This window comes from Pseudochaenichthys georgianus, chromosome 3 (genome assembly GCF_902827115.2).
Source record: "Pseudochaenichthys georgianus chromosome 3, fPseGeo1.2, whole genome shotgun sequence".
Lineage (NCBI taxonomy): Eukaryota > Metazoa > Chordata > Actinopteri > Perciformes > Channichthyidae > Pseudochaenichthys > Pseudochaenichthys georgianus.
In genome coordinates this window covers 40,177,627-40,196,150 of record NC_047505.1, presented here as the reverse complement: position 1 = coordinate 40,196,150, position 18,524 = coordinate 40,177,627, and the positions used below count along the sequence as shown (strand labels likewise).

Here is an 18,524-nt window from a genome sequence, read left to right as displayed (position 1 = left end):
GTTTTGCATCAATATATTTAAAACTGCAAATATAGTAAGGCATAAGATCTCAAACTGACATAACCACGATGAATGTCTCTGTTTTACATTCAACATGTAAACCAAATTAAAAGTTTTATTGCACAATATCAGTGTAATGTAATTTAGACTGTGGCTGAGGGTGTTTCTAACTCAATGTCACGTTATGTGAAGGTCAATTGGTTGTCCATAGTATTGGACCATGGTGCCTCATACATACATCTCAGTAATAATAACATCGTCACCTAGGAGACAGCCCTGTCCTTGACAGTGGACGCCGTTAGGAGTCATGGATGGCCCCCATTAAGATGTGCGTACTGAATGTCATCATAGCTTGAATAGCGAGTAGCACAAGATTAAATTAGAAGTATGAGAGAAAATATCCAATCCTAAAAGTAGTGTTGTAAGTAGAGAGTGTTCAGCCAATGGTTGAAATGAGGTGGATTCAAATGGAAGATAACTTTTAATCTTTCATTTACTGGCAAAGAATATTTTTTTATACCAGGATTTAAAAATATTTTGCCATATATTATACAGGTTTAAAAATATTTTTAAAACCTGATATCTAAAAGCTTAAAATCCCAGTTACAAGTGGACATGAAATAAATTGCAAACAAAAAAAGGGAAAACTAAATGCATTGAAATGTCCTCAAGAAAAGACTTGAAACCGTTTACGATTGACATTTAATAATATGACACCATTGATATCTCAGATTAGATATTGGTCATATTTTGATATGTTCTGAAGTGTCCTAATTCTCATATTGAAAGAAACCCTCTCAAAGGAAGCTACTTCGCTGGATAAGCTGGTCCTGAAAAGGTGGCTGCCTCGGGGCGTCCATCCTCTTAATATTATCTGCAGCACTACAGTGTGCTACTGTGAGTGGATGTATAATCTTCATCCAAAATTTAAATGAGCACTTGTAAGCGTTGTATGAAATAACAGACTTTCTGCCAAAAAAAAAGTCTGTATTAGAAGACATTCCTATAACAGACGGCCTCATCTGAACTCTGACACTTCCGACTGTTTGCCGGCCCACATCTTGAACGGTGTCCAGGAGAATCAGCTAAGTACCTTGAAGTAGACGGTTTTATTATTTAGAAAAATAAATCCTCTGTTCTCTGCATTAAGAACTTTCAGTAATAGTCTCTGAGAGCTCCATTTTCTGACAAAGTGAAAATAAATCATTGAATCCATTATAGTTTTGAACTTTGAAACTCAGTCCAAGTGTTGATGTGGAAGCACAGAGGAGGTTTTTTAGCTGGAGGCAAAATATCTCTTAAGGCCCTGACACACCAACCCGATTTTGGGAGTCAGAGGCCGTCAGAGGCTGTCGGGCATTCGCGGCGCCGTAGTCAGGTTGGTGTGTCCCGCACCGTCGACCGTGACACGCCTTATTTGGACTGCCAGACCCGATGCATGGCCGATTCAACATGTTGAATCGGCCATGCATCGGGTCTGGCAGTCGGACCAAATAATCACTCTGATTGGCTGTTCAGCTAGCAAATCAGTGCATGAGAAGCGGAGCGGAAGGGAGGGACGTAAACAAACGATTTAAGAAGGCACACACAGACTGCTATTCATTTTCATCTCATCATGGCGATCTGGAATGATGCAAACGAAGACCTGCTCATCACCTTGATCCAGGAGAGGCCAGCTCTGTATGATATTACGGAGAAAAGATACTCTTCTTCTTCTCTGTCTTCCGGTTGTTGCCTCTTTTGAATGACGAATACACACTACCGCCGCCTGCTGGTAAGGAGAGTTATTGCCACTCACGCACTGAAGTCGGTGCGGTGTGTTCCCGTGCGACACATGGCCAAAACGCAGGAGAACACGGCCAGGCAACAGCCGACTTCAGCGTCGGCTAGTCCTCTGGTGACTGCTTGGTGTGTCAAGGCCTTTAGAAGAGTTACCTTTCCTTTCCATTACCTTCCGATACAAAAAAAGTGATGCCTCCCCTTTTCTAACCCTGCACTTCAAAAGGAATGGCGCTTTGGGTGTATTTTATTTTTTGGGCATCCTTCTGATGAGTACCAGCCTGAATTTGTTTCTTTTAAAAGCCGTTGAGACTATGCAGGCTAATGCAGCTCTGGTTCATTGCCTGTTTTGACCAACGGTGACCAGCTGCATATAGTTATAGTATAGCTGGCGATAGTAGTTCAAATTTGACAGATTTTATCTGTCATGGTCCCAGTTGTGTTTGTAGTTTGTTTCGTGCTTTATTTTGGTAGTCACTCTCCTTGTGTCATGTCTAGTTCTGCTTCCTGCCTTCACCTTTTCCTACCACACCTGTGTTTCATTATTTGATTAGTCTCTGTGTATTTGATCCGTGTGTTTTCCCTGTTAAAGTTGTTGAAGTAGTTTCTTGTTTCTATGTGGCCGCCTTGTCGCTTATGTTTTGGATTTACTGCTGTTGCGTGCCAGTTTTTGACCTCTGCTGTAAATCTATTTTATTATTAAACCATTGGAACTCTCTGTCATGATCAGGGGACCAAATGTCATAGAATTCCTGCTTTTTGTAGAGTTGATCAGGTCCATGCTGAGATATATGGCAGTGGTGTATTCTAAAGTCTTGATCTGTCCAGGATGTTGTCGTGTGCTGGCTTTCAGGAAACAATCTGTGTTGGTGTTTTAACATGCATCATAGCTGCCAGTTCACTTTAGAAGCTCACGTAACATTTAATCTTAACTGACTGCCACACAGCCCCCAAACTTTTCTTAGGTTTACTTCATCATTTACCAAAAGCAATTTTGTTCCTCCTGTGTCCTTGTGAATACCCATACCCCTTATTTAAAATCCAATTATTTTTAAATCTAACATGTTCCCTTTGTATTCTTGTTTAGTACTTTGTCTTGAAGCAGAGAATATATTGATAGTTCCCATTCAGCTGCACAAGTACATTACCCATAACCAGGGCCGTCCCTCCCTACAGGAAGATCACGCAGACTGCGTGGGGCCTCACCTTGCGGGGGGAGCCTCAACTGAGCCGCACCTATGCGTTTATGCAGTGCAATTAGTGCTCCACTAGCACCCCCCCGTCGACGCTCGCGAAACAGAGGGCCACATCATCTAACTTTGCATGGGGCCTCAAGTTGGCCAGGGACGGCCCTGACCATAACCACAAGATATTAAACTGCAGAGATCTTTATCCATAATGCTACAACATGTACTGCTGATGATGATTCTCATTTACATGAACCACACAGTGGCCAACCTCTTTTTGTATATTATGTACAAAAGCAATATTACAATTTAAAACCAACTAAGTTTTTGTGCTCCTTCCACCAAAACAATTTCTGAATGTATTATGCATTGATTTTGCAATTGCCATTACTCTGAAGTATTTTATCTGGGATATTAGAAACATTAGCAGAAGCATCCTCCACTCACCATTAGGTTCTATATCCACTTGTATGTCTCACCTCTGGTGTTACTTTCTAACAAAACCTCCTCCCCCTTAACTTCTTGATTCACTTATATAAGACAGCCTTTGCAAAGCCAGTTTTTATGGTTTTAAATGTGCATACTTTAAATTGGATATGCCCTTCTAAAAGCTCTTTGTTTGAGTAACTCTCATAATTAACTTGCTTAATTAGATGTTTGCTTTTTACTCAGCTGAAAGACTGTTACATAATTGCTTCTAAATTATTTCACTGCATCCTTTACAAAATGCAGGAAAAAAACATTTTTGTTCACTAGATATCAGAAATTAGTTACATTATAATGGAAGAATATTCTACCTGAGCGTACTGTAGGTCTGAGAGTAGAAATGTGTTGATTTTCAGTATTTAATCAAACCAATTGTAACCTTTGAGAAAGTCAGAATAAAAAAGAATCTTAATCTTAATGATGGAAATTGTGTTTTTATTTCTAGCACACTGGAATGGCCCTTGAAGCGGACACTGTGTTCTGAAGCTACTCAGATGGATGCTCAAAAATCACTGGCTACAAAATGAGCCCCCAGACTCTAATTAAAGCCGTGATAGTATAGGATCTTGGGTGGGAAAGATCAAGCCAGCTGCAGTGTGACTCAGCCCTCGGCCGGTGTTGTTGTGTTGAATTGAAGATGTGGCCGAGCTCATCCATCATCCTGCCTGCCAGAGTCGCTGGTGATCTCTGTGTTTGCTCTGACTGTGTGGAGCGTCAAGGTCGGATGTTTGATTGCTGTGACGTGAAGCACAGACAGTGTTGCTGTTTTTCGACTTGGACCTGTTATTCAGCTCTGGTAAACGGCATAATGTCTTGTTTTTATTCTCACCAGCGTGCTGCTACTGTAAGATTGTATTACTCTCTGTCCCGTTTTGTGCCTAAAACAGGAGGTGTTTTTTTAAATGTTATTTGGCGTGAAGCAGCTGTACTTTTTGAAGTCCGGGTGATATTTCACTTATTGCCCCTTTTTTTTTCTCTCTCTGACTCACCAACACGAAATATAACCAGTGGTGATGTTATTGGATAGAGGCTCCAAGTGTTGGCTCCATGCACCTCCAGAGAGCTGAGGATCATCTCACGGTTTTATGCTCTTCCAATAGTTATTTTCAATTTACTCATTTGTCCTATTAAAAAGAAAACATTAAACTGTGAAACATTCCCATTGCAATTGTTTAGAGCCCAATTCAACATATTTAAATATTATGTTTTGTCCGCACAGCAGTCACATATAGCCTGTCATCAATGCAACACATACAAGAATAAAATGTAACAATTTCTCATTTGAGGGTCTGAACCCAAATGTTGGTGATTTGCTTAAAAGTAAAACAATGTTAAGTAAAACGATTCATTATTTTAAAGTATTTTCTAATACTTTGTTGATAAGCCCTATTAATTTCATATTTGGGCCATTCTACCAAATTGGTGCAAAGTCAGGTTGGAACAGTTTTTAAATGTGGTATGTTTTTTTCCCCCAAAACTTTGTCCATATATATTTTGTACCATATCTAAATTACACATATCTAGTAAAAGAACCGTACACTTTTATATCGTATTTTCAGACTGTATTGGAATGTTCTTCCTCTACCAAAAATGGTCACTACCGAAATATAGTAAATACACTGTAGTAAAAAAGTATTATATTAAGCTGTTAAGATTGTTTTACCTTCCCTTCTCTAAATAGTATTTTAACAAATATTTATTGAGGGTTTTCAAAATTAAATAAATGCAATTTAATTTTTAATCAAATTTCAAAGTTCAATTTATACAATTCATAAAAATCATAATGCTTACCATTCCATGTTGTCACTACCGAAACGATCATGTCAATTACCGAAACTTAACCATATGTTTCGGTAGTGACTGTTTCGGTAGTGACGATTCTAGCTAAAATTGAGCATAACTAAAGAATGCTAGCAAGTACATGGCTAGATACACGTCTTTGAAGAGGTTTACACATATAAAAACCTAATACTTTGCATACAACCCCGAAAAAGTTTACTTAATTGAAGATAATATGTAGTGACAATTCTTAAGGTTACACGCCGGTTTTCAGATGTTGGAACAGATTTATATCAAAAGTATGGGATAAAGCTACTTGTCATTTAGCCATGAGGGAGAGGGATGCAGTGTCACTGCCTTGTCAAAAATACAGGGGTGTGGCTAAAAACCAGGCTCAGCCATTGGACTAAAACCCCTTGTGTTTCGGTAGTGACATGAAAACTGGGGACATACTTTTTTGAGTATAGTTTTGTTATTAAAATATTAAACCCACAATAAATCTAAATATTCCAAATTCTGTTTGAACGTAATCATAAAGATCTTCTAAATACACCATTGAACAAAATAAAATAAAATGTTTAAGTGTTATTTACAGAAATTGAAATTTAGATGTCAGGGTTGGGGACAGCTACTTCCCAATAGAAAGTAGCCTATGAAGGATGTTTTTGCATATATTAAGCTTATCACTATATAATGTAATGCCTTGTGTTTAAATAACCTTAATAACATATTCTTAGTAAATATCTATGTCTGAATACTTAATTGTTTTGTTAAATAGTTTTTCTTGTTGTGGGACCGCACTTTGTACTAATTCGGTAGAATGCCCCATTTAAGTGTTTATATATGTTCTGTTTTATATACAAAGTAACACACACATTTATGATACAGTAAAACATATATATATATATATATATATATGTATATATATTGGACGAGTCCTTTCCAAACTCCTTTTAAAAGTTCCTGACAGTCACCAGGAAAAACCTAAGCAACAAGCAAGTAATGTGTGGCCTGCTGCTTGTAGTGACCACAGATTATACAGCATTGTGACTGTATTACATACATTTTGACATTCTTGTGCTTGACTCCAGCTAGAATTTCAGAGGGGATCTTGGGGGCTTAACAGGCTTATCCCACCTTGTTATCCTCCATTGTCCTCTTCCTCCATCCTCCTCAGGCCTCTGCTGCACTGGAGCCAATATATACGGTCAGAGGGGGTGCATCTGCTCAATATCTCACGTTAGAGTTCTCTGTTTGCTTTGGGTGCTCACCGCTATGCATAATGATCAAGGTCAAGTGTAAGAAGGCTTCATTTTAATGCTAAGTGGACAACTGCTGCAATGTGTATTTGTTATGTCAATTAAGAGCCTTTTTTTGCATCATGTTTATGTAAATGCACTCGAGAGGCTATTTGGTTTGACATGGGAGGCATGAATTATTTATCACTGACAGAATCAAACCCACTTTATTCAACAGATAATGCAGATAATGTGTGCCCCAATAACATTGATGTCACAAACAAGAGGTACAGGAAAGTAAAAATAATGTTTGAAAATAGTATTATCATAAATAAATAAGATCAATTGCTGCTTGCATTAGAGATGTTCTTCGGGGTTGGGTTTTTGCTTGAAATATCATATAACAGGAAGACGGCTATTATGCCAATGATGGCTGACCTGAATAGGTAGAACATCGCTTTCATCCTCCTATCAGTCAATCTCGTGTATTCAGGGCATGAGGAGGGTGAGGAATAAGGAGCTACATTGCACACATTTGATTGCACTTCATGTTGGCACTTCAGTGTTTTATGTAATACGTTTGTTACCAATGCACATTATAGTACGCCAATTTTAATGTGGCTGCCTTTATGTCGGGGCCACATTTCCCTTGGAACAGATAAAGTCATCTTGTATCTTTGTATTATCCTGACAGCGAAGACAGAAACAACCTAAAAGCCGTTTACATTAAAGGTCCCTTATTATACTGTTTTTAATCAATATATTAAAGGTCTCAGATATATACAAAACATGTCTCTGAAGTGTTTGGCTCGAAACACCAAACAGATCACCCAATGCAGCATTACCCATAATCCCCTCTGTTTCAGCCCTGTTTCAGCCCTGTTTCAAAAGTGCTGATTCTCTGTCTAAATAAGGAGCCCCTCCCCACGCCCCTCTGAGAGATATTTGGTTAAAAAGAACACAATGGTGCTCTTGGAGGAGATCCAGGTGGGGGGTTACCTTGGTTGGTGATTGGCTAATGGTTACACAAGCCAGAACATCGTTATGACATCATAAAGTGGCCAAAATCTGATCAGCTCATTTTCAGACAGGTTTTTATATAAATGGATCAGGACAAAAAGTGAGAGAATCTAGTTTCCTGAAACTTTCAGAATCTCTTTACACAGAGGGGACACATGTCTATGTATAAAAGGCATGAAAAAGTGGATTTTGCACAATAGGTGACCTTTAACGTAATTGTTCTTGTTCTTGTTCTAAAGAGTCACACATAGCTGAATAATAAGGTTTTTAAAATCAAGTTCACAGGATATACGGTTTAACATTTATGAATAGTAGTGAGAGGTAATTTTAACAAAATAGTCCAATTCTGAGGTTAATATAGCAAAAGAGTACAAGTGAGACGTGATTTTTTATTTTTTATTTAGCCTTTATTTATACAGGTGTAAAATCTCATTGAGACACAAGGTCTCATTTTCAAGAGACATCTGTGCAGGAGGCGATCACAGGACATGTAAGACACAGCAGGCTTACACATTAAACATGGTGTCAGTTAGATGAGCTTTGACATCCTCTGAAGTCTCTCTGAGGGCCCAATTAGAAAATCAGAGGCAATGCCATGTGACTTTCCCAACAGGGATACCAGCTTCACATTGTGGTCACAGGTGACCCAGACATTTCCTTACCTTTCCTTCCTGTCATGCACAGTATTGTTTTTTGAAGCAATCTGTAGACCTGAACCCTTCATCAAGGTCCCACTGCAGGGCCACATGATTTACGATAACGTTTATTTGACTGTATGTCAAATCTGGAGAAGTCTTAATAGGGTTACTTAATTTGAATGTTGTACCCTTTTTTGTTGCTAATCCCATCCTTTCCTGTCCCATAACTTTTCCTTTTTTCACAATTTCTTACATTATGTCCCACACTGAATAACAGAGTTTTAGTATAACATTCCCTAAAGACCCAAAGTAGTTCTTAAAATGATAAGCAATGCACAGGAAAATGAATCTCAGCTGGCTACTTATCTGGCTCCAATTTGTCTAAAATAGGCCCTCAACTTTCTATTCCTATACTTTTCTAATCTAGGTTAAGCATATAATCATACATCATGACCCAGTACTGAAACAGCTGCAGCATATTATGCTTCATCAGTATCAAACAACATTACACTTCAGTGTCGCAAATGCACTTATGCTATTTTTCTTCTTATAAAACTAGAGGTCTCTCTATAGATGTTGTCATGATTTATTTTAAGGTTATTCCCTGTTGAGTTTTTCTGTAAAAAAACAAAATATATTTTTACATTAAAGGGGACCTGTCATGCAAAATGCACTTTTGTACGTCTTTTATACATGAATATGTGTCCCCGGTGTTCCAGGGAACTCACCAAGTGTCAGAAAACACAACCCTGGGGCTGCAATGGATCTGATAAAAACTGATAAAAACTGATCCAGATTTGAACACTGTCCTGACGTCAGGACGGTGGTGCTACGGCTATTGGGCCAATTCTCCACCTATCAGGGGAATGTGGGGTTGGGCCACGGCCGGCCATTGCCGCTCGAAAGCGCTGGAGACGCTGTAGTACATATGCCAGGCCTGTAAGTGGCGCTGTAGTCTGCCACAAAAGCAGCGAAGAAGACTTCCCGCGCATGGTTGCCATGGTTGCCCTTCTGTTTATTCTCCGCTGTGACTCTTTTTCTCCCTCCCAGAAGCAAGCGTTTGCTCCTGCTGCTGTTATTCATTGCAATCCCTCCCCATCGAGGCAAGCACTGTAATTCTCTCCGGTTAGTCCACCAGCAGATGAAAAACACCCATCTCTCCGCCTCTTCCAAGGAAGGAGGGGACCGTGCGGCAGAGTTTCAGTTCGCCGGTCAAGATGTCCGTTAAAGTTGAAATCTTCCGGACAAAATTAGAAAAGTGCCGGTCAAAGGACTTCTTTGTTATTTATTGAGCTTTAAAACAAATGAATAACGACTCTAATAATATAATAAAACACGGAGGACGGAGATCTATTTTTCTCCCCCTCTTCTGACTTGATCAGAGCACGCTCCCCTCTCCTGCAGGGGGGCGTGGTCAGCTGCAGCTCACAGAATCAGCCCCCTGCAAAAACAGGGCTGGAGAACAGCAAATAGAGCTAAATGAGGCATGGCTAAAATGCATGATGGCCCTACATCATTTACATCATGTAACTATAGCATGATAGGTGTCCTTTAAGTGTTACCCACCAAAATGCATAGTGTGTATCCTTAGAATCACACATGTCAAATGCGTTTCCTATATCATATAAACATTTGCAAAGCTGAATAAAAAAACAACAACTTTAAATCAGAATTAAGAATTCATTTATTCGTTCAACAAAGAGGACATTTACAATCCAGGATGTTTACATCCATGATTACAGGCTTGCAGTTTGTATAGCCTTTGCCGGTGCATTACAGCATGTCTTTGAGTATTTCTACTGCCTGTATATCGAAGCAGTAGTGTGAGAGCATTGGCAGGAGTGTGTATCACATCAGATGAGTGTGTGTTTAAAGTTGTATTTGCATGCAAGTCCTTGTTCACTCATATAAACCCTTCCATAGTGCTACTGGAGGTCAACATTGTCAGTCATTCAACCTTTACCTCTTCATCTGATGCATTTATATGTGCAAAATAAGCAGAGCAAAAACATAACTCAGGATGAGACCTTCATATTAACCCCTGCAGGCCCGTCAGTTGCCATGTCACTATTGGATGCCCGCCCTTGACCCCCACCTGTACTTTCACAGCCACAGCCTGCCATGTCAAATGGCTTTTGTAATCCCAAAGCCCATCATGGCCTCAGCCCGCCGCTAAACTCCTCGACTCGTCCCCTGCCGGCTCTGATATGCCCGGCCCCAGGGGAAGCCTTTAGCTCCGGTTTGATACAGCCTCTGCATATGCATGTGTATGAGGTTATACCAGGACATTATGAGAGCCTTATTGAAGGGGAAGTGATGTCATCTTTTTTTGATGATTAATACAATTTGTGTCCAGATTACCAAGACGAACCCTGTTACGAAAAAAGGGTCTAGAAAAATGCATGTTTCAATTTTTCTAGACACTGTTATGTTATCTAGCAGCTTGAGGTCATCACAGTTACCATAAAAGATAGCTTAATTCTGTCTTAAAGCGGTTTTCAGGAGCACATATGAATATTTAAATGTTTTATTAAAGGTGGGGTAGGTAAGTTTCAGAAACCGGCTCGAGTGCACTAAAATTTGAAAGTACACAGCCGAAAAGAATCTGCCCCTTCCTTCAGACTTCCTTACAGAGCACCTCCTCCAACACACATGAACGCGCACATGACGTCAGCAGACTGGTGAAAGTGGCCGCCTGTTGCTGGCACGTCATTGAAGTACTGCTGCAATGCACGCCCAATTACGGCACGCCCAATGAGGGCACGAGATACATTTGTGCGTGCACGAGTTGTACTTTTTACAGTATTACGGCTTCCACAGATGACATTTTTTTATGGATTTTTTGTCAAAGCACTTAAGATATTCATTGCTATCGGATGTTAAGAGCATTCCATGGAATATAACAAAAAGTGTATCTCGAGCCGGTTTCTCAAACTTACCTACCGCACCTTTAAGTCTTCCATCTAAATATTTTAACCTTTTTCTGTAATCGTTTTTTCAAGTCCATCCATTTTTTTAAATCTAATGTATTTGTACAGCTTGAATGATACATTTTATGTAAAGAAATAAAATGTATTTCTTTAAATAAATAATAATAAATAATAATAATAATAAATACATTGTTAAATAAAATTTGAATGATGCTTTCATGGAGAGATGCTACAAACATTAACCTTTGCTCCTATCTCTACCTCTGTAACATGCTCTTTATGCTTTTAACTTTAAGAGTTCACAGGCCGATGTTGCCTCTGGGTGCTAAAATGAAAGATGATTTACTTTCTGGTGGTTTTAATGAGACTGAGATTGCCTGCAGAACCCTGACTGAGTTCTCTCACTCCCCGTCATCCTGAAGGCCCCAGCAAGGTCTCATCTGATTTCTCCATGCATCAAAGTAATACCTCATCCTGAAAATATTCTCGCATTTTAGTGTACCATTAATCTGTAACGATTGGTGCATTTCGGAATGTGATTTTCGTGATGAAGCGCACTACTCAATTCAACTTACTTCAAATCCAATAAATAACTCTTTACAGGATCTATAATAACTTTATCTTGATTTAGACACAGGAAACACATTGGTGTAATAATAACATACTGTTGTTGAGTATCTGCTGAGAATTGTATAGACACATTTTAATACAGTTTAACAATCCGCATCGGCAAGTATCTATTTGTGATTTCTAAAAGAGGAAAGGCATTTACCCAGTTTATTTTATATTTGAATGAAGACATGTCATATTAGATGATGTGTAGTTAATCTGCATCAATAATTGAAGTTTGGGGATAGGGTTAGTCTTGTTTTTTGTTATATTGTCTGCACATCAATTTCAAATTAACAAGTGGAGCTGCAGATACTGTGGGTTTATGTAAATATAATGTTTATCTGAAACTCTATTGATCTCTTAATGCCTAATAATTACACACTGAGCTTAACTTTTGTATTATTATACATGCTAACCAACCTTACTGATGAATCTCTGGCTGATTTTTAACTGGATCTTGTGCAGTGTTGAAAGTTTTCTTTAAAGTTATCATAGGAGTTTTGTTTGGTGTGTTCCTGTTGGACCTCGCTATTTTCTTTAACACTACATTACGTTGCATTGTAAGGGTTAAGTGTTTTAAATTTCCCTCCGCACTGGCCACCGGCAATTAATCGTCCTCCTCTGGAAACATAAAACAGCACCACATTTTATTTCCCTGCTCTGCTGATGATGCTGTAGTGCCGTCTATCTAATATTAAAATTGCATTGGCCACCCAGCCATTACACTCCCAAAGAGCCTGAGCTTCTTGGAAGGTCTTTCATCAAAGCTACAACTAAATGCTGAATTTATTAGATCTGTTCAGTTCTAGAAATGTTATTTGAAACATCCGAAAGAGTTTGACTTTCAGCATTATTTGACAGCATTTTTAAGGTTTTTAATTGTCTGACTTTTTAGTATTAAGAGTAGAGTAGGAGCGCCTGCTAAATTCTGTCAGAAAATTATATAATGTAAAAAAATCAATGAATACATGCATGCTCTTAATCAGCTTTTTTCATAGATGTCTTACTGCTGATATACAGTAGGAGTTTCTGATGTGATGGATTATTTGAGGCACATTGATTACTGTCAGAAGAAAATACAGATACAGAAATAAATACTTAGAATTATCTTACTGTTTTTGTGCTCTCTTCAAAAACAATACCCACATTTTTGTATAAGTTGTTATAATAATAATAATAATAATAATAATAATACATTACATTTATAAAGTGCTTTTCCTGGTGCTCAAATCGCTTACAAGCAAGTAAAACAAAATAACAACAAAAGTAGAAAGTGCTAAGCTAGGAGGAATAAGGGCAAGGGGGTAGTTGATTAGGAGAGGCGACGGGTGGGGTTGTGTCGTTGGATGAGGTCACAGAGGTAGGGGGGGGCAAGGTTGTTGAGGGCTTTGAAAGTGAAAAGTAATATTTTAAAGTCAATGCGGTGTTTGATGGGGAGCCAGTGGAGGTCATGGAGGATAGGCGTGCGTGAGTGATGTGGTCGGAGCGTCGGGTGGAGGTGAGCAAGCGGGCAGCTGAGTTTTGGACATATTGAAGTTTTTTAGTGTGAACTATGCTCAGTTTATGCTTCATTTTGAGGACCACAATAGATAGTTTTGTCTTGAGCATGCAATAACTGTGAGCATAGTCAGCACTTTAAAAAGAAACGTATGCAGAGGCTTGAAAAAACTGTAAATTGCAGCCAATTAAATATTGAATGAAAAACAAATGTAGCTAACTGATAAGCATATTATGAATAATATTTGCGACATCTTGTTCATTTATAAGCCGTTGGTCAGCACATTTGGTTCCACATTTAGGGACTACCCATCGTAATACAGCAACATGATGTGTTGAATATTTTCACATCATATCCGAGGATCTTTCTGTGTCTACATCATGTATCCACTAAATGGCTGCAACACTTTAACTTCTGAATTTATCGAGGCCCAAAAATCAATTAAGCTGGCTGCCGTTCATCCATTTTCTCCAGAAGGGTTTGAGCCAGCAGATATACGATCCCTCATATGAGTGCGGAGAGAATGTGTCACCTTCCAAATATCCCTGCATACTCGCTCTCTGTTGTCTTTAACCGAGCCAGTGCCTACAGTGGAAAACAGGCGCTTAATAGGGACATTATCCTAATCTTCTGCTATGTAGGGAATATACAGGAAATGATTGATGTGGTGTCTACTTTTGGACTGTATAGAAAGTATAGCAGTATCAGTGATAATTAAGCTACCAGACCAAAAGTATTTCATGTGAATATGACTGCTTGTTAAACATTTTTAACAAATTGCTATGACCTCACACATATGATAATTCCTACTTAAATCAGGCTAGCTCTAACACAGGACCGTGGAGAGCCTCAGTGAGCAGTGATAGGAGTGGACAGGGAGCAACATCATAAGCCATCACTGCAGCGTCCTGAGCTGCATTAGGACAGAAGTCAGTGTGTCGACATGTCGGGCTGAAAAAGACAAAGAGCCTCAGCGTCAGTGGATGGGCCTACTTTATCTGGAGCGAGAGAGAGAGAGAGATAGAGACATCCAGAGAGAATGAGGACGGAACATATTGTATGCAGATATAGAGTTCTGAGTCAGTGGATTGTCCAGTGCAGATTTTTGTAATCAAGTTTTAGTACTGTGATTTCATTAATAAAAAGAAGGAGACCGCTCGTGTCAATCTGAGGGTTCATGTTTTTCATCAAGATTGAGAGAAGAAACTTTGATGTGAAAATTGTTAGATGTGCACTTTGGATGATAATGCACAACATCCATATTTAAAGCACTGATTCATTGAGTGCACTCTTCTACCACGACCACACAATCTGCACATTATGTTATTTTTTAAGTCATTAAAAGTGTTTAGAAATCTGCTAATGCAAATACTGAAAGGTCGCATCCCAATTTGGTAAGTGCACCCAAAATGTCCCATTAATGTTTGTTCAATCATTGACAACAAATGCCCTGCTATGTTGTAATGTTAACCAATATGTTCCAAAGGCTGAACAGCTACTCCTGTGCAAACAAAGGACTGTCACAAGGTGATGGTACACACTGAAATAAAGTGCAATTGTAGAACCAAGGCATGGTGAGCAGCGAATACAATAATTGTATATCTAATGTTCGCTAACATCAGCTACCCTACGCTATTCATCATATCTGACCAAGAAGGGCTGCAGGAGCAATGTTTAATTGATCAACGATGATCATTTAGCAGATACATTTATTTTTCATATGCTAGAACCTTTCTTCTTACATTATTTGCAGTGGCTTAACCACTTCCAGGAAACACTGAACAACATATTCTTCTACTTAGCCTCAGAGTCGACAAACAGTCAAGCTGAGTAAAACATACTGTACCCTCGTTGTCAGCAGTGCTAAATGAGTGAATGAATGAAGGAACATCTCTTTTAATATCATGTAAGCTTCTCTACGTGGTTGCAGGGTTAAGTGTTTGTTGGGCTATGTTCCAGACAGCTGTTGCGTGTCCCATCCTGCTGTGCTGTTTGAACAGTCTGAAAAAAATAAAACACGGTGCTGGGTGTGTGTGACATCCTCCCTCCCATTCATACTGTCACCTCAGCAGTGCTTGGCATCTCTTCCGCCATCCTCCTGCAGCCCTGCACAGACATGATGTCTCCAAAGCAGACACTGAGACAACACACAGAGGATGTGAAATCCATACCGTATGCAAATGTTTTCAATCAAATTCTCTTCTCCCTGACGTCCCTCCATCTCACTACTGAAGCTCTTATTTTAATTTTGATAAAACAACAGCTCAAAGCAGTCGTATATCCTGCTGCCTTCCCTAAACACAGGAGGGATTTCTGAGTCTCTTCCTCAGAAGCAGTTGACAAGGCTTTTTAAATGTGTTTCCCTGCTGCTAGGGTTCCATCCACCTCACTATTGAATTATGCTCTGTTGTTTACCGTTTTCCCCTCACACAAGGGAACAACAACAGCTCAAAGCAAAAGGAGAAGCAGTGTATAATATGAGTTGAGCAGCAGGAGGCCCGGCAGTGTCATGTCTGTGTCCTGGTAGCTCTTAGATAGTGCCGGCTGCAGAGGGGAAATCAGTGTGGAAATGAGGTCTGTGGTTTTCTGGTGGTTGCTGGAGGTTTACGAAACAAGTCGGGAGTAGAGAGCCGTTAAGTGGCTAAAGTAAAACCAAAAATGTTGTTGATATAGATGTATTATTGCTTAAGGTGTTGGTTTTGATTTTCAATTGTTATTTAACCCCTTTAACAATCAGTGTCCCCTTTTTATTTCTCATAAAATGGCTTTGAAAAAATATCTTATTCCACACTGCTTGACATTATCATACACAGCTTTCTGTATCCGCTCTTTGTTGACCTTATATGCATTTTATACTGATTAAAATATACAATGTTTTTAATGGCAGCAACCATCCAATGAAACTATTTTAGATGTATTTTGTGTTATTCACACACTACCTTCAGTTTCAGACATATTTGGCATTTTTGTGAACATTTTTGTGAACATTGACATTGAGACTAACTGTAAAGAAATCTCTGTGGGTTTGAACAATCAATGTTTGGCAACACAGCACACATTTGGCATGGTTGTTGCATGAGGGACAAAAACAATAATTCATTATAACAATTGTTGATACATTTTAGGTTACATAAAGGTAATCTTCAAACCTTCACTTATTTTAGTGCCACTTTCTCTAAAAAAGTCCACTAGGTATATTCCAAAGAAGTTCACGTAATACCACAACGTTTTACAACACCTAGTATTTCCTGTAGTAATGTGACATCTTCTGATATTTGGCCTTCAGGTCTGAAGCTTGAAGAATCATGAGGATTGGTAACTTTGGAAATCACCTGTATACTGGCAGACACTTCCCTGCAAATTCAATCATTTTCTCATTCTCTTTTATCCAACTGCTGTACTTATTTCTCTGGTCTTGGGGAGACTTTCTTTTTTCACAGCCCAGATTCCCATCCTTCTCCGCCTCCATCACTGTCTCCTTTTTATCTGCACACCTTCACTCACTCGTCAATTGTTAAAATCCTCCCATATGCTCAGCGCTGTCAGAGCAGGTGGCAAACCACAGGTGGACCCCACGTCTCTGTCCGGGCTGGCCTCCGTCCTGCAAACCCACATTCATGTTGCCATGTTGGCACACTAAACAGAGGAGGGGGAACAGGAAAGGCTTTTTCAGTTTAATGACCAGGGGGTTTGACTTTTAGTGGCCTTGAAGCTGGACACATACCCTTTTGTTTTCTGAGAGCTCTTTTGTGATCACAGAAATACATTTACCCACTCACAACTCTTTGTCTTATATCTCAGTTTTTAATAATGGATTACAAATGTCAGTATAGCATTTTCCCTAATCCCATCCGAGCATATTAGTGATTTATTGAAGAAAAGGGATTACGTGGGATATCGAATACAGCATGAAAGGGCTGTCTTTAATAAATGAATAGTAGGAGTAAATACAATTTTAGAGATTTATTTCACTGAAAACTAATTATAAAAAGCATTGTGCCAACTCTATGGGATATTGGTGACATTTAAGAATACATTCACAGTTAGTGACCTGGAACTTGAAGTGAATTTGTAAGTTTTAGATCGTATTACAAACATGCATTGGTTGGAAATATCAAAAGACAGAGAAAAATGCTTTCAGATAGCTTTACAGTGCCAGCATGTAAGTACACACTGCCTTAGGGTAACCACCATGTGGGAAATTCAGAAAACATGGACTCAAAGGCCTCAGTAATTTACACCGTTTGCGCTGGAACATTCTCTGAGGTTTACAGTTTTTTTCAGACTGTTTTTATTTAAGCGAACTTGGGTAAAAGTTTGAATACAAATGTATGGTAAGTGAGTATTTTTGTAGGTACAAGTTTGTCATCAAAAGGTTCCCCCTAACACTGAAGGTCTTGTATGTGAGTGCTGGCTGGATGCACTTCAGCAGCAGAAACATGCTGAGGGGGTGGAAGGTGTGACAGGACTGCAAAGCTTTACAAATGGATAAAAGAACCCCTCTGTGAATGTGTCAAGGATGTGCTCAGAATGAAAGTGGAAGAGAGGACAGGGACGGATGAGACAACTCCATGTCGGCCGTCTTGGTGCATTAATCAGCTCCATCATCTTCATGATAGTGACTGTAATGTATGTCTCCATATCTTTTCTCTCTTTCTGCCTTTTATTCAGGCGTAATTTCTGCGCACAAACCACGCAAGATGAGTCCACTGTTTGTTATCTAAGCTACGCTTTCTATCTCTTGAATAATTCCATTTGTTCCACTTTGAAGAGTATCTATTTTTCTCTCCTTTGGAAATACATAAATGTTTCCCCTTGGTGCACATTGCACAGTGCCACTGTCTGTGGCTATTACAAGGATGTGTTGACACCTTCAAACCTGGAGTAGTTTGTCATTTTCACCTTGGCACATAGGTTGAATTCACAGTGTCTTAACAGTCGATTAAAAGATTGTCCTCATTAGTCAATTCATTAAACATTATCAAAAACTTTGACCGCTTATCTAACACCATCAGATGTTTTGTACAACTCGAGCTATCTACAACAGTGTAGTGTTGGAATCAGGTGTCTTACATGGTGGGGTGACATATCTGGCCCTTTGTAATGGCTTCATCTGTCATATTTAGAGAAGGTAATTCTGTGCCGACATGCATGCTGAATGAACACGCACACGCCCCTTAGGCAGTCTGATTATTCACGCTGCCAGTTAACACGACCAAGCATCACTGTGTCGTTTTATTATGTTTTATTTTTGCTTACAGACCACCGGAATTTCGTATCACTTTCTAATAAAGCACCATAGGTTTAAAAGTTGTACACAATGGCTTTCATAAATCATTCTTTAATGCTTTGTAGAT

At 39.2% G+C, this 18,524-nt stretch overlaps 1 protein-coding gene across 1 annotated transcript in view; it reads left to right on the top strand.

Moving 5' to 3' along the window:
• The window catches only part of kiaa1549lb (KIAA1549-like b), a 68,135-nt gene that overhangs the window by 9,895 nt on the left and 39,716 nt on the right, over positions 1 to 18,524 (top strand).